At 39.3% G+C, this 14964-nt stretch overlaps 1 long non-coding RNA gene across 3 annotated transcripts in view; it reads left to right on the plus strand.

Moving 5' to 3' along the window:
* The window catches only part of LOC118819480, a 54745-nt gene that overhangs the window by 12229 nt on the left and 27552 nt on the right, over positions 1-14964 (plus strand). For all 3 annotated transcript variants that reach the window (XR_005008162.1, XR_005008160.1, XR_005008161.1), the window contains exon 2: positions 2377-2453. This is a non-coding gene — a long non-coding RNA (uncharacterized LOC118819480). The remainder of the gene's footprint in view (positions 1-2376; positions 2454-14964) is intronic.

Genomic DNA, 14964 nt, shown 5'->3' on the forward strand with positions numbered 1-14964 from the left:
TACAAACCACAGACCTTATAAATTCTGTGTAATTCCTTGGTAAACATCACCTAGAGTGTTGTATAATAGATAGTTTTCCCTTTCCAGCCTTAAGTTTTGTCATTTGCAGTAACAGTGCCTTTAGTAGCCACTGCACACACTGCATAATGGTGACTGTAAGAATAACAGTGTTATTGACATTTAATTCTACTGGGTTATATCATGGCATATTATTTTGTGTGACTAATTTAGTTATGGCCTGCTGTCATAAATTTGGTGATACAAATGAGACTTTGTACTGCCACACAAACTAACAGTAAAATAGACTTTAACCTTCCATTATCATTCAGTTTTCATTTTTGCTTCAGAAAGCAAATGTCAATCATCTCTCCTCTGAACTTCTGAATCCTGAGTGTGGTAGCTTAGCAACAGCCTCTGACCCATAAAATGAAATAGGAACCAAAAACCCTTTATTTTGGTGTATTACATTGCTTCATAGGCTATGAAAAAATAAGCATAATAGCGAAATGGTTTTATACAGCAACAAAAATGACTCTGGTGCCACTTTTGGTGCCATATAAACCATTTTTAACCATATAAAACAGGTCTTCCGCCATAGAGAAGAACTATTTAAGCGTGCAAAGAAATATTTCTGCCTTTAAACGGTTATTTGAGTGTTCACGGTTCTACATATAACCACTGCCTTTATTAAAGAACCCGTAAAAATGTATTTCATAAGTTTACATGTGGAGAACGGCTGTGGGGGAGGGAGGGGGTGATTAGCCAGGTGTAAAAACTGAATTAGCCTTGACTTTGAGAAAAAAAACACATCGCTGAAATGAAGACTACTTTTATCATGTTTTAAAACCTCCAACCTTTTTTTTTTTTACCTGCTTAGATAGAGAGGTTCTCCTCTGTTTAGCTTGAATTGGCTTCTGTTTCAACTGAACGGTGATGTCCTGCTAGGCGTGTAGCAGCAGCAGGGCCCACTCAGGCCTCCCTCTGTCTTATTAAAAAACAAAAGGGGTATAAAACCATCGTTTAATTCGTCTCTTAAATCAGACAGGTCAGCAGTGGGTCGTATTCGCTCTTTTCTGACTCCTACAACATCGGACAGTGCGATAATAATTCGTTACGGACTGCTTTTACCTCAGGTTTGTCTTAGCTAACATGCCGTTCTCTTTTGGAGAGCCGTTAAATGAAAGATTTATTTTAAAAAATGTACGGATAAGAAGCTTAGGAGAGCTCTTATTTTCGCTTTGGTAATAATTTCTCTCAGTATAAACCGTTTTTGAACAGTTTAGTGTCCAAAGAGGCTCTTAGACATTATCAAAGGGGAGTCTTAAAGCACCTTTTTTGACGAAGCTGAAGGCAGCTTTTTATTTAGCCAGCTAACCTGTTTGTTCGAATTTTCCCGTTCCACCTTAAATGGAGCAGCCGTTACGTTCTCGCGCCTCAGAACGTAACTGCCAGAATGTAGCTGCTGCATCATTTAAGGTGGAACGGGAAAATTGGAACAAGAAGCTAATTAGCGAATTAGAAAGCCAACTTAAGCCTCGTCCTTTTTTGAACAAATTTTAATTTCTTTTAGACTGTTTTTCCGTTACTTTAGGTGATAAGCCATAGCTGTGAACCTTTCTTTTCTTTTCTTTTCTTTTCTTTTCTTATCTTTTCCCTGTCCTCGTTTCAAAATTAAACCTGCAAGCCAAGAAGGTAGAGTCATAGACCAGCACAAATAAACAAATAAATAAATAAACCGCATTGATAAATAACGGATAATACTTTGAGAGGTTGTTTTTTTTAGACAAATTCTAGTTGCAGATCAACAGTACGTGTATATATTTTTTGAAAAGCTTTAAGTGATTGAGTTAGAGATTACAGAGAACAGTTCTTGTTTGGCTTTATTTAAAGTAACACAGTCCTTAAAAATACAGTAATAGAAATGAAATTCAGGATGAACTGAGGTCTCATAAATATATTTGTTCCAAATGTTTTTTCCTCTCAGAGGTTATGTAAGAAGATTTATTCTGTTACATCATAAGCTGTGATTTTAAGAGAGCTCTAAGCCATGGCTATTTTTAAGCATTTTTTTTCTCTTTGAGCTTAAAATTATTAATATATTTTCAACATGAACACTGTGGCATTATTTTTATTGTACATGCACTGTTGTGTATCTAGATTTGGCTCTGTGGGTACAGAAGGCTATGTTTGCCTAAAAAATGATAGAAAGAAAGAAAGAGAATTACTGAGCGCTAGCACAAGCCTTTGAAATCAACCCACAACCACAAAGTGTGAACTAGTTGTAAACCAGTTGTGGATCCAGTAAAAATGGTGTTTATGTTCTGTGCCGTCCTGGAGAGATGTATATTTACCTACAGCGACTCTTCTTTTGTGCAGGTGCTGTGGAGCCCGGCCTGATAATGCTGAAAGTCGATGACTAAAACACAAAGCAGTCACATGACCGCCAAACTTAGGTGAGTATCCTGGCCCCTGGGGTGTTGTTACATGTTCCAGTGTGACCTTGACTTCCACTGTGCTGTACAGAGCTATGTAACCAAAACAGAAATGTAAAATTAACACAGCTGAAATGGACAGAAGTGGGAAATTCACATTATTACATTGTAGGTGCTAATGGCACGACTGAGCATGCATCTGGTAATTATAGCACTCCATGTTAAGAGAACTTGGGAAATTAATATTTTTATTTGAAGGACTGGCTTTTACATGACGTAAAAAAAAACAGTCACACCCCCCCACCCACCCAAAAAAAGGAAAATACTGGATAGCAAACATACAAGGGATTACTATGGCAACAGCGTTTGCCCTCGCTCATTGGTGGCAAACTGTAAGGCTGGGGAAGGTCATGTGACTTGAGTCAGAGCAAAATTCTTTATGGCGTGGCCTCCTACGTTTATTTCGGTGCCTCTGTTTGTGCTCCCTCCCATAAAGAGACACGCGCTTTTGCGCTACACGTCCCACATTTCTGTCACACGTTGCAGATCTGCCCAGATGTTAAAGCAGCTTTGGACTGTTTATTCTCACACTCAGCTTCTGTTTCTGAAGGAAATGCATCGTCTGTATCGCATTCCTGTCTTTTGGGATTAAATGGTGAGGTCAGTTTGAATTGGAGTGAATTAAGAAATTAATTAAAACATATTCAAGCCCTGCTCCTTTGACAAAGCTTCTTGTAAGTCTATATAGTGTAAATTTGTACACATATTTTGATTTGCAGTAAGCATACTGGGCTTATGCAAGGTCATCCGAGGTTTGTGCAGTCTCTCTCTCACTCTTCTCACTCAGCCTCTCTCTCTCGTTCTTCTCCGCCTTATAACGTCCTGATCCAATTTGTCAGTTTCCTCACTGTTGTCAGATAAGGTGCGTGCGTAATCTGTGTTTTAATTCTTTTGTCCAGGCCCTTATCCTTTTACGATATGGCAGGGGTCCTGGGTCCTGGTGGTCCCGGGTGTGGATAAGGTGTCCTCATGTGGAAAGGCTGTGAGGGTGGCTCTCTTTTCCCAACTCCATCTCAAAACCAAACCCCCCACCCTCCCCCAGTCCACTCCAGACTCGCTTGCTTCTCTTGCTTCACAATCTCAAGTCAGAGTTCAATGGCACATTTTTTTTCCTCCCCCCCCCAACTCTAGTGGTCTTTTTGCGAGATGGGGGCAGGCACCCAGTGTGAACTTTAGCTGCAATTCTCCAGGCACACATGCATTGTGAAACACAGATTGAAAAAGAAATGAGCACCTTTTTTCCTCTTCTTCTACCAGCACATAAGAATCTCAGACTCTCTCACTCTCTGAGTTCTTCTTGTGCTCTGTGTTCTCGAGAGCTAGCCCACTTCTAATGAAGTTCTGTTTTGCAATGTTAATTTCTAATGCATCTCTAAATGCATATGGCTTAAAAGAATTTAAACTCTGAAAGAATTTTTGATTAAAAATATTTTTGGGGTTCTGCTCGTACTTATTAATGAAGATGCACCCTGACTGGTTCTTTGCAGTCTGAAGAATCAAGGCACCATAGTAATGCTAAAACTACTGTCTATACAACACTGAAAGCTATTGCATCTGCAAAATTATATATATTGTGACAAAATGACTAGATTCAAATTGTAGCATGATACATGCCAAACCTTTATATGTATATAATTTATAAAATAAGATCAAGAATTATTTACTGTTCCCTTCTAATATTTCTGTCTTTAGAGTACAGTTTGCACCCTTAAAGAAAATTGTCTTAAAAAGCTGATGTTAGGCAGGGTTACGGCTTATGAATTATTAAGTGGTTAAGTGGATATTGCATATTCAATATTACAATATCAGTTACTGAACCTATGATTCCAACTGTTAATCTATGCTAAAAGAATGTCTTACAAGCCTGACATAGCTTGTTTTGATTGGATTATGTTCTGTTTTTTAAAATGACACTAAATGTACTGTTTATATAGTTATATATATAATATGTAGTTAATTATATTATATAATTATAGTTCATTATATATTTGTATTTTTAGCAACATGCAACACTAAACAACTGCATGTTTTAGTACAAATAGAACATAATTAATTAATTGGATTTATTGTAGAGCAGTATACAAAATGCTGAATAGAAATCATTTTACTTATAATATTAGCAATTTTCAAAATGTGGCTCTGCTGAGGGTTTTTCTCTGTTCCAAGTTAACAAACCTCAGAAAAACTTAACTTTGTTATAAATATCATGTATCATGAAAATGTCTTATTAAGTATCATGATATTATATTTTTGCCATATCGCCCACCCCTAGTTCTGATATAATGGCAGCACTATGTGGACCTATAGTATTCTGACAGACACTTTTAGGGCTTTTCATACCTGAACAAGCCGAAGAATCCCAAAGTGGTTCTGTCTGGAGCGTTTCCTCTTAAGAGTACAGACAGATTCTCGTGGTACTATTAGACTGTTTGATAGGGTGAACTTTGAGTATCAAAGTACATATTGAGCTATTCCTGTAGTATTGATTCCAGTAGTATTGATCTGCTTTTGTAATGGGAGAATATGTTGTGATCTTTTTTTTGTGGTGCAGCTGACAAAGCCCTTGTAAAATGACCGGACATCCTAATTCTGTCACATTTGTCAGGCCGAGACAGAAATTCTCCTTCTTCTTTCTATTTGTTGAAGAAATAGAGGAGAACATTATCGGTCCAGAGCCATTGATCACCTATAGTATTCTCAGGCATTAGTCACTGCAGAACTGAAAGCTGAGGCCAGAAGAGCACAAAACTTCACAAGACACACGCCAGGCTTCAGCACAGAGTGAAGCCCATCAAGAAAAGAATGGCTTTCCGTCAGGGACGAAAAAGAAATCTCTCTTTCTTTCTTTTTTTTCTTTTTTCTTTTTTGGCTTTCAGGCCAGAGAAACAGTCTGTGACATTGGCCTAGTTCTAGACCAGCTTTTGCCCAGAGGAAGAATTGAATTGAGGAATCAGAGGCAGAGGATCAGAGGGGACTCAGTACCCTGTGGCTATCTCCCCCGCTCCTCACCATCTAACCACCTCTCAGTCTCGGCCTCTTCTTCCCCTGCCTCTGCCTCACACGTTTGAGCCGCCCGGTCCATATTAGTTCACTAAATAGAGCGCAGGGGGTACGCAGATCAATTCAAACCAGCATTTTGGCGCGATTAATGTGAGGCTGAACTGGCGGCACAGCTAAACAAATTCCATATGAAAGAGAAAATCTTTAAAATTGAATATCAGAGAATGCCGCCTGTACAAAGCACACTTGCTGGCCATGCCATGAATTGGGCCTGTAATACACCAGCTAGGTGTTCTGCACACACTTAAAAATAAAGGTTCTTAAATGTTTTTTGACATTTAATTGGTGTAGGACCTTTCCCTTATGTGTAGATTCTTCATCTCATTTATAAAATTTAAATAATCATGAAAGAACCATCCACTGAAACGTTCTTTAGAGAGTAAAACTTGGTTCTTCCATCACTCTGAAGAACTGTTCAGCACCTTTATGTTAACGCAGTGGTGGACAAAACACAAATCCTGTAGAGATACCCTTCTTAAAATATAGAATGAAATATGCTTTTATTTATTATGCAAATCTAGTTTTTACATCACAATATCTTGCAGCAAATAGTGAAATCAAAACGGGTGAAATGTAGTGGTATATGTGAAGATATTTGAAGTGTTTGTACTTCATTACAGTCCGCCACTGTGTTTAGGGATGTAGAAATATATCATAAATTATGTGTTTAGTGTAAAATGGATGGTGTGACATGGTAGAAAAATGAGATTTCATACTGTGTTCACCACACTGTGTGTTTATCTTTTTTTTTTTCGAGACAAGCTGTGGTTCCTTTATCTCTCTAAGCTATCTCTTTATTTTGTTTGTCTCTCACTAGTTTACATGCATGGAAGGAAAAAAGCTTAGACGTTAGCAATGAATAAAACTGTTTGCTACTATGAGCTTTTTTTGTTTTAGTGTGGAATATTTTTTAAATTAGTCACTTTTTAATTGTATTGTTATTTTATTATAGCATGTTGATGTGATATCATTTCAACCAGTTTGAGACTTATGTGTTTGTGGTGCTTATGTTGTAGTGTGATTTACAGTACATGTGCAGCCAAAACCAATCGTAGATATATTGCCTATGGAAGTTTTCATTTGTTTGAAAGCCTGCAGGGGAAAAAAAAGAAAAAGAGAGACAAAAATTCCAAAGCTTTACCGACTTTTATAGCATCAACGACTGTGCATGGCTTTCTTTGGAAGTTGATTTAAATGAACTGCTGGCCTGATAGGAAATAAATCTTTTTAAATGAATATGCAGAATGAGTGAGAGGCAGTGCAGGGGAGTGCCTGCTGCGTGTGGAGCGCTAGCATAAATTAAAGCATGTGTATTTCTCCTTTTTTTGCTTAAAATAAAGGTTTTAATAATGTTTTTTATTCGTTAGTGGCTGTTTTTTTCGGTAGTGAAAAATGGCTGTTTTTTCAGGCTGAGAAACATCTCCAGTGGCTGAAGAGGCAGTTGATTTTCTCAGGGAGAGAATGGGCCGAGGCAGGCTGGGTAAGGCCTCTCTGACAGTGCCATGCAAAAGCGCTGCTTCAATAGTGAGGTGTATTTCTGAAGATGGGGTGGGGGGAGAGAAGGAGCGAGGGAAGAGGAGGAGGAGGGAAGCGTTGTGAAAAGGCAGCAGGCTGCGGAGTGAATGGGGGTGACGGGGAGGGGGCCGGCGGGGTCCGCGCCTCCATTGGTTGAATGCAACGGCCGCAGCAGCTGTGAAAAGAGGTCTCCCCTTTTTCCCACGACCCGGCAAAGAGGCGAAACAGTGGCCCGGGCCAGCCAGGGTCAAGTCACATCACTAATATATACACTGGGCCTGTGTCCACGGACAATGCATACACACAGCTCATTTATTCGGGCCGCGCAGACAGACAGAGCCGTCCACATGTGTGCACACAGCCACCTTCAGACTGAGACAGAGAAAAAGCAGGGGGGGCAAGTGAGGACCTTGACACTAATTTCGATCACATTGGGGCCATTGTCTAGTTCTAGACCAACAGTTGTAGATTCTGCAAATTAACAAGCATTCGGCGAGCGTGGGGGACACAAACGCGCACACATAGACACACACGGACAGACACCTGCCGTCCAGCCTCACAATATTGTTCCCAATATTGATATTTTTATAGTAAATATCCAGCAGCCGCTTATACTGAAATGGCTGAGAGGAGCATCATGTTGAATATATATATATATATATATATATATATATATATATATATATATATATATATATATACTCCCAAACAAATCTCTGTTTTCAGTAATATAAAACCAAACTGTTGAAGATACGTGAATAAATCAATTCAAATGTGATGCTAATACTGCACAACTTCATACTCACTAATTTACAGCAAAGCTGTTTTTTGTTTTTTGTGTGTCCAGAATGATGAACGGAGCTGTAGATGATTTCATAAAGACCCTGAAGCTGTGAAACATAAAGAGCAAAAGTATATATAAGATTAACATCCAGAATGCTTTATGAAGTGATGATCAATTCACAGAAATAGATAAATAATTACAGTATGTTATTTTATCATTTTTGAGTCTTGTATTATTTATCATTTTTATTTCTACTGTCCTGCTAATATATTCAGTGTATTAATATATACAGATATCCAAATCATTTCAGTGTTCTTTTTACATAACTGGGTATTCAAGTATGTGATGCATGTTTCAGAACAAAAGAAATAACTTGTAATGTTTGTTTTCATTGAGGAGCATGACTGAACCACAGAAATATTGAAAAGCAAGCAGCTGATGGCATCGCATGTTACATGAAGAGAGCCTTTGTTTGTTCTTAACAAGATATATTAATGAGGAGTTTCAGCCCAGACTGCATTTTCAATGAGGCACAATACAGAGCAGCCAATCAGAACAGAGGTCACTGACATATTTCAATCTTAAAGGCACAGACTGTTTAATTTGAAAGAATAAAGAAAGGTTGGGAAATGATCATGTAGAAATTAGTAACAGTTTTTTGTTACTAATTTTAAAACTGGACAAAAGTTGTAAGTGGACACCAAGGGAGACACAATAAATACAAGAAAAATGTAGGATATGAGTTTTGATGAGACAAACTGGGTATTGAACGACAGCAGACAGTAATACAGATATTACTGGGCTTCTTTGAGGAGAGGTTTGTAAATAGTTAAACAAACACATTACCATAAAATATCTGCTTTTTATCTTATTATATTAATTATTTGTATGTATTTTGTTGTTTTTTTGAGCAACACTTACTTCCCAAATGAATAACTTATCTGAACGGTACTCACAGTGTGTGTGTGTGTGTGTGTGTGTGTGTGTGTGTGTATACGTATACTGTATATATGTGTTTGTGTGTGTATGCAAATATATATATATATATATATATATATATATATATATATATATATATATATATACATATGCATACGTGTATATATATATATATATATATACACACACACACACACACATACATACAAGAGCGATTTTTCTTGAAATTCACCATATCAAGAATTTATATTTTAGGGCACCAAACACTCATACAAGCCATGATGTATCTATTTATATATTGCTGCTGTCGGAGCAAAACCTTGTATCTCCATTTTTTCGTTTTTCAGTTTTTGACATAATTTGAAAATGCCTGTGTTCCTTTACAATATGGGTGAAGTTCATGATGAATGGACCAAAAGAAATGGCCCAAAATTACTCAGAAAAAGTCTGGTTCCATTGACTTACATTAAAAGTAAATTATGTTTTTTCCTTCTCTTGTAAAGTTACCATTTTAGAGATACGAGGTTTTGTTCCGACAGCAGCAATATATATATATAGATACATCGTAGCTTGTATGTGTGTTTGGTGCCCTTGAGCTTAAAAAGTATTACATATTTTAAGTTGCCCTATAATAGACAGTTAATTATAAATTCTTGATTTGGTGAATTTCAAGAAAAATCGTAGATTTCATAACTACACATGGTTTTTGTTGAGCAAATATAATTGCTTTGCTGTGAATGCAAGTATCCAGAAGCTTAGCTGTGCTAGCTTGAAGGCTGAAGTGCCTGGTTGTGATGTCCCTGCTCTGTCAAGGCCTGGGTGGAAACTTGCCTGTGAGGCCTGTGTGAATGCGTGTGATGGGAGAGAGGGGATTTGGTGAGACTCTGCAGAATTACGTGTGTCTCCTCTAAGACTGAAGTGCAGCAGAGTTTAGACCGCCTGCTTTGGTTGAAGCGTGAAAGACAGCTACTTTAGACAATGGAGAGTGAGAGGAGATGGCAAGAGCACATAGCAACTCTCCTAGCAACTCCTGGACAGAGTGGAATTTAGATGAGACCTCAGCTCTGTCTGTAGTGGCACAAGGACTAGTAAAAGGAATGGATAAAACAATGAGCGCTTTCTGCATTGCCTCATGTTTAAGGGTATGCAAAGAAAAACGTATAGAAAATATACATGTTTAATGTCAGGGGTCAGACAGATCATTGCTTGAATTTCATCAGCTTCTGGTTAACATGACTGCAGCAGATGTACTGGTACTATTTTATGTGTTTGTTAAATACACTTAAGTGTCTGTCTGTGATCTTTCTTTGTAGTTAAGAGGCAAGTTAGCTCATAATACGGTTGCAGATGTTGTCCTTGACCTTAACGGTGTTTCAGTGCAAGTTAAAGAGCTTGGTGTGAATCTGGGGGCTAGTTTGAGTCCAGTGCAGGTAGTATCTCTAAGACTGGGTTTCATTGAGAAGCACATCCAAAAATAAGATAATGCTTTTATCTATTATCATTAGATTAGACTACTGTAACGTGTTACTGGCTGGCTGCACTGCTGTCTTTCTAAATCAGCCCCAGCTAGTTCAGAATGCAGCAGCCTGTGCTAACCAGCTTGAACATATTACTCTGATTTTATTCACTTTACACTGGCTTCATGTTAAGTTCTGCAATGACTAGATAGTCTTGCTTATGACATTGAAGCTCTTAATGGCTCTGGCGCTCTGACATATCGTAAGCCCGTCCAGGCTTATTGCAAACTCTCAGCATCTCTTACAGCTAAGTTGGTGGAAGATTATATTCTTACAGCTCCTACACTCTGGAATAGTGTACAGAGAATATCTGGAATGGAAGCTCGATAAGTGTTTTTGAATCGAGATTAAAAACACGCTTGTTTAGGCTAGCATATGACTAGAAGTACTGTGGCTCATTTTCATTTGTAATTGTGCTGTTATTTTCATTTAGAGTGTAGTGTTTTTATTATTTAATTATTTTAATCTGTTCCTGTGCACAGCATGTTGAGATTTTGTAACTAAAATAAAAGTGCTATATAAATAAAGAGTTATTATTATTATTATTATTATTATTATTATTATTATTATTATTGAGAGTACTTCAATGAAAAAATGAATGCAATATGCAAGATACAGAAGCTGTAGTGGGATCAGACCTGTTGTTGCTTTAATTTAATCAGTTTCAAGTCAAAGCGAATGCAGCAGAAATACGGATAAAACCATTTTATAGATGTTTCAAACACTCTCGAGTGCCTCTTTGTGTTCTTTGTTTTGCTAATATATACTCAACTGTAATGGCATGCTTTATTATTTTTATTATCGTGGTGATTATTTTGTGGAGCTCGTCTTGCTGAATACACGTTTATGACCCCAACAACCCGCAGTCCATTAGAGAACACACACCCAGTCTCTTAGCATTCCCTTCACAATAATGGGTGCCATCTTGTTAAAGCCTGTAGCGCACACTCCTTCAGTGTGTCCGCATCACCCCTACCCACCCACCTCATCCCCGTTTCGCACCCTTTTATGGGGCATTTGTCCCACAGTAAGCCTCATTCTTTTGGTAAACAAGCACAGGCGCAACGGCGGGCTTCCTCTGTGCTTTCTCTCTGCTGTTCAAAGGCTCCTGGAGTGCAGCGAGACAAAGGGGAGACTCACTTAATTAGCTGGGCGAGAAGATGCATTGTGGCAATTACCCAGCACAATGAGGGAAAGCGTACGGCCTGTTAATTTGGCGTGGGGCTGGAGAGCAGCTCCTCTGGCCCAGAATAGCCCTTTGTTAGACACAGAGCTCGCGTAATAGATCACATAGACTTCAATTAAGGCTAGCATGCTCCCACAGTCTTCCAACAAGATGTGGGTGCATTTTGGATATGTGTTAGCCAAAGCTACTGCTGTGGGTAAACCTTTTTTCCTTTTCAAATTATAGTATTGCAATGAAAACCCTTAAACTCGTCTCACATTAGCATCAAATACAGCCTCTACTAACAGCTTCTATTCCAGTTTAAGTTGAAAAATCAAATTTAGACAGCTTTTTTCCTGCCTTAACCAGAATGTAGTCAATCAGCCAAAGATGGATTTGGTGCCTCAAGTTTCCTTCTTTAGTTATGCGCTGGAGCTACATTAGCCTGAAAGCTTATACCCAGCAATTAGCATTGGTCAAACTGCATATCTAGATCAAAAAATACTTAAAAAAACTAAAGCCATGTTCTTAAATAATGTTTAGTAGACATAAAGTGTGGTTTCTGACACTGAATGATGTACTGTTATCTGTAAAATTGGACAAAAGTAAGGCTTCAAATATGACAACAACTACCGCCGTTAGCTATGCAGCATATTTTGGTCTGTTTTTATACATAGCATTATTGGGTGCAAATCCAAACTCTGTTTGAGGTCGATTATTTGTATTTCTTCATGTGTGCATAGTCAATAATTGGATTACTTAATAAATCGAGAAGATTAGAGGCAAAGTCTCAGTTTGCACAATGCTAATTGATGGTGTAAAATCTTCCATCACTTGTTAGCCAGGCTACATTAGCCTTGTAGCCTCAGTACAAACCCAAAGAAGCTGATCTCAGACACCAAACTTGACACTTGTCTTGGCTGACTGACTACATTTTGGGGTAGGGGGAAGGGGGGATTGTTTAAATCTGATTTTTCACCAACCTATCGCTGTAAGTGCTTGTGGAGTTGCTGCTAATGCGGCTATGTGGGGAACCACGTCTGTCTTTAGCCACCCTCGGAGAAGCGATCCTGACGTCCTTCCTGATCTATTTCTGCGGGTTTGAGTGGGAGGACGCTGGCGAGGGGGGGTGGAGATGGCAGATCGAGGATGCCTCTCTTCCAGTAGGACCCTCAGGCAGTCACTTTCATGAAGTCAGATAACATTCTGGCGACCCCCACCCCTCACCACCTCCTCTCTTTTTCTGGAGAGTTCTTTAACCTTGATGAGTGAGATGATGGGGTTGGAGAGGACGAGAGTGGTGGGCAGCTTGGTGGAGACAGTACCACAGCTCACACTCCCTCACAGGATCAATATGATTGCAGCGTGTATGTGTTGGGTAGCTGGGCGCTGAGGGAGGTGGGTGTAGGGAAGTCCCTCCGGCCCATATAGAGACTTCCACAGTGCTGCCTGTGTGAGCCCTCCTGCAAAAGTTGTCTTAATACTGGTCCGCACAGATTTATGTACTGCATTTAAAAGGAATACAGTTCAGGTTGAAGCAATAGTTTGGCGCAAAATCAGGTTTGCACAATATTTTCCTCTTACCCAGAATGTCTTCCTTCAGGCATGTTTGGTGTCAGGTTTTGCACTGAAGCTATGAGGCTACTGTAGATAACAAGTAATGGAAGCAGTGTACGCCAGCAGTTTGTATTGTGTAGTCTTGTAGTGCATTAGAGGTGAGACAGAGTCAAAACCAAGACCTGGACACATCGAGTCTGAGTCAAGAACAAGACGATATCATTGTACATCAACCTTACCCCCAGACAGAGCTATTCATTTGTGGTTTCGAGACCAAGGCCTAATCCCATTTCACCCCTACCACTTAGCCCTACCCCTCTGTTTTGCGCGTTCACCTCTAGGGGTAGGGTGTCCCGATTTTTATTGAGATAGAGGGGTAGAGCAAAATGTTAGGACTACGTGGCCCTCCAAACGGACGGTTTTCATTGGCACACTCCAAACGGAGAGTTGTGAGAAAAAAGAAAAAACGGCAAGTTCGCAAGCAATCAAAGAAACCCTCAAATCCCACAAAGAAAACTTTTTTCTGTTAAAACATGACAATAATCACTGTATTATCTTAGTTTAATGTCATTTTTACATTTATGGCATTTGGCAGACGCTCTTATCCAGAGCGACTTACAGTGTGATCATTTTTACACAGGTAGGCGAAGGTAGTGTTAGGAGTCTTGCCCGAGGACCCTTATTGGTATAGTGTAGGGTGTTTGCCCAGGTGGGGATTGAACCCCAGTCTACAGTGTAGAAAGCAGAGGTGTTACCCACTACACCACACCAACCACTCCATGTTTTTAGTGTATTATGTTCCTTTTCTTAACAAGCATTAAAAATTGCTAGTAGTATGATGACGTCTCAGTAGCCAGATAGCCAGATATCCCATTCCACCTTAAATGGTGCAGAATTTACATTCTGGCGCCTCAGACATCAGAACTGCTGCACCTTTAAGGGGGAGCGGGAAAATTTGAGTGAAAATTTGGGCGAATATCTGACTTCAGCTTCACATCACTGAAGAATTAGGGGTGGGCGATAATAAGTAATTGTCTCACCCCCCCCTCTTTGAAGGCGTGTGATGCCCTAAATGTAACTAAAGCCCAGCAGTGAGTTTGCTGAACTTTACCCTCCTCCACTGTCACTGCAGACTGGCAGTGTTGCCTGCAGAGCACCGCTAGTAGCCTGTTATTTAAGTATTTGAGGGTTGTCCCATTTCGTAGGGGAAGATTTCAACCACTACCCCTTGAAAATGAGTTATAAGGTGACACTCAAAAACAAGGGGTAGGGGGAAAAATAAGAAATGGGACTCAACTCACAATCTGCAACACTAATATTGTGTAAACTGTGCACCCAAATCATTACGCTTTTCAAAATTAAGGCTGTTGCAAGATATTCAGCACTAAACAGCAGGCGCTAATATGTCTGACTTCACTAGGACTGTGGCTTCTCTACATTTATTGATGCATTTCTTTGCCACAACTTAGAATTTGTTTGTGCATTCATCATGTTTGAGCAGCCCTTGAACAGAAACGTGTTTTTTGTCTGTGTATGACAATAGCACAGATTTAGAAAGGACGTCGCCTCGTTTTGTGTCTATTTTTACAGTGTTCCCTCACTTTCCCAATGTCTCCAAGTTTAGAGTGTTGTTTATAGTCATGTAGGAAAAGTCAAAGCCAGTTAAGATCGTTAGGTCCCTCCAGAACTTTGTGGGTTTTTTTTGTCCAGATCTTTTTTTAATGTGTATCTTTTCAGATCTTTTTCTATCCCTCTCACGTCCATTTAGACCTGTATTCTTTCTCATCCTTTCATCATCACCTCCCTGCTCTAATCCCATGTTAAAACCCCTGAAGTCGGTTGCTCTGTTGCTCTCTCTCACTCTCTCACTCTCTGTCTCTCTCTCTCTCTCTCTTTCTCTCTATCTCTGTCTCACTTTCTATCTCTCTGTGTCTC

Source organism: Colossoma macropomum, unplaced genomic scaffold, assembly GCF_904425465.1.
Source record: "Colossoma macropomum unplaced genomic scaffold, Colossoma_macropomum, whole genome shotgun sequence".
In the NCBI taxonomy this organism is placed as follows: domain Eukaryota; kingdom Metazoa; phylum Chordata; class Actinopteri; order Characiformes; family Serrasalmidae; genus Colossoma; species Colossoma macropomum.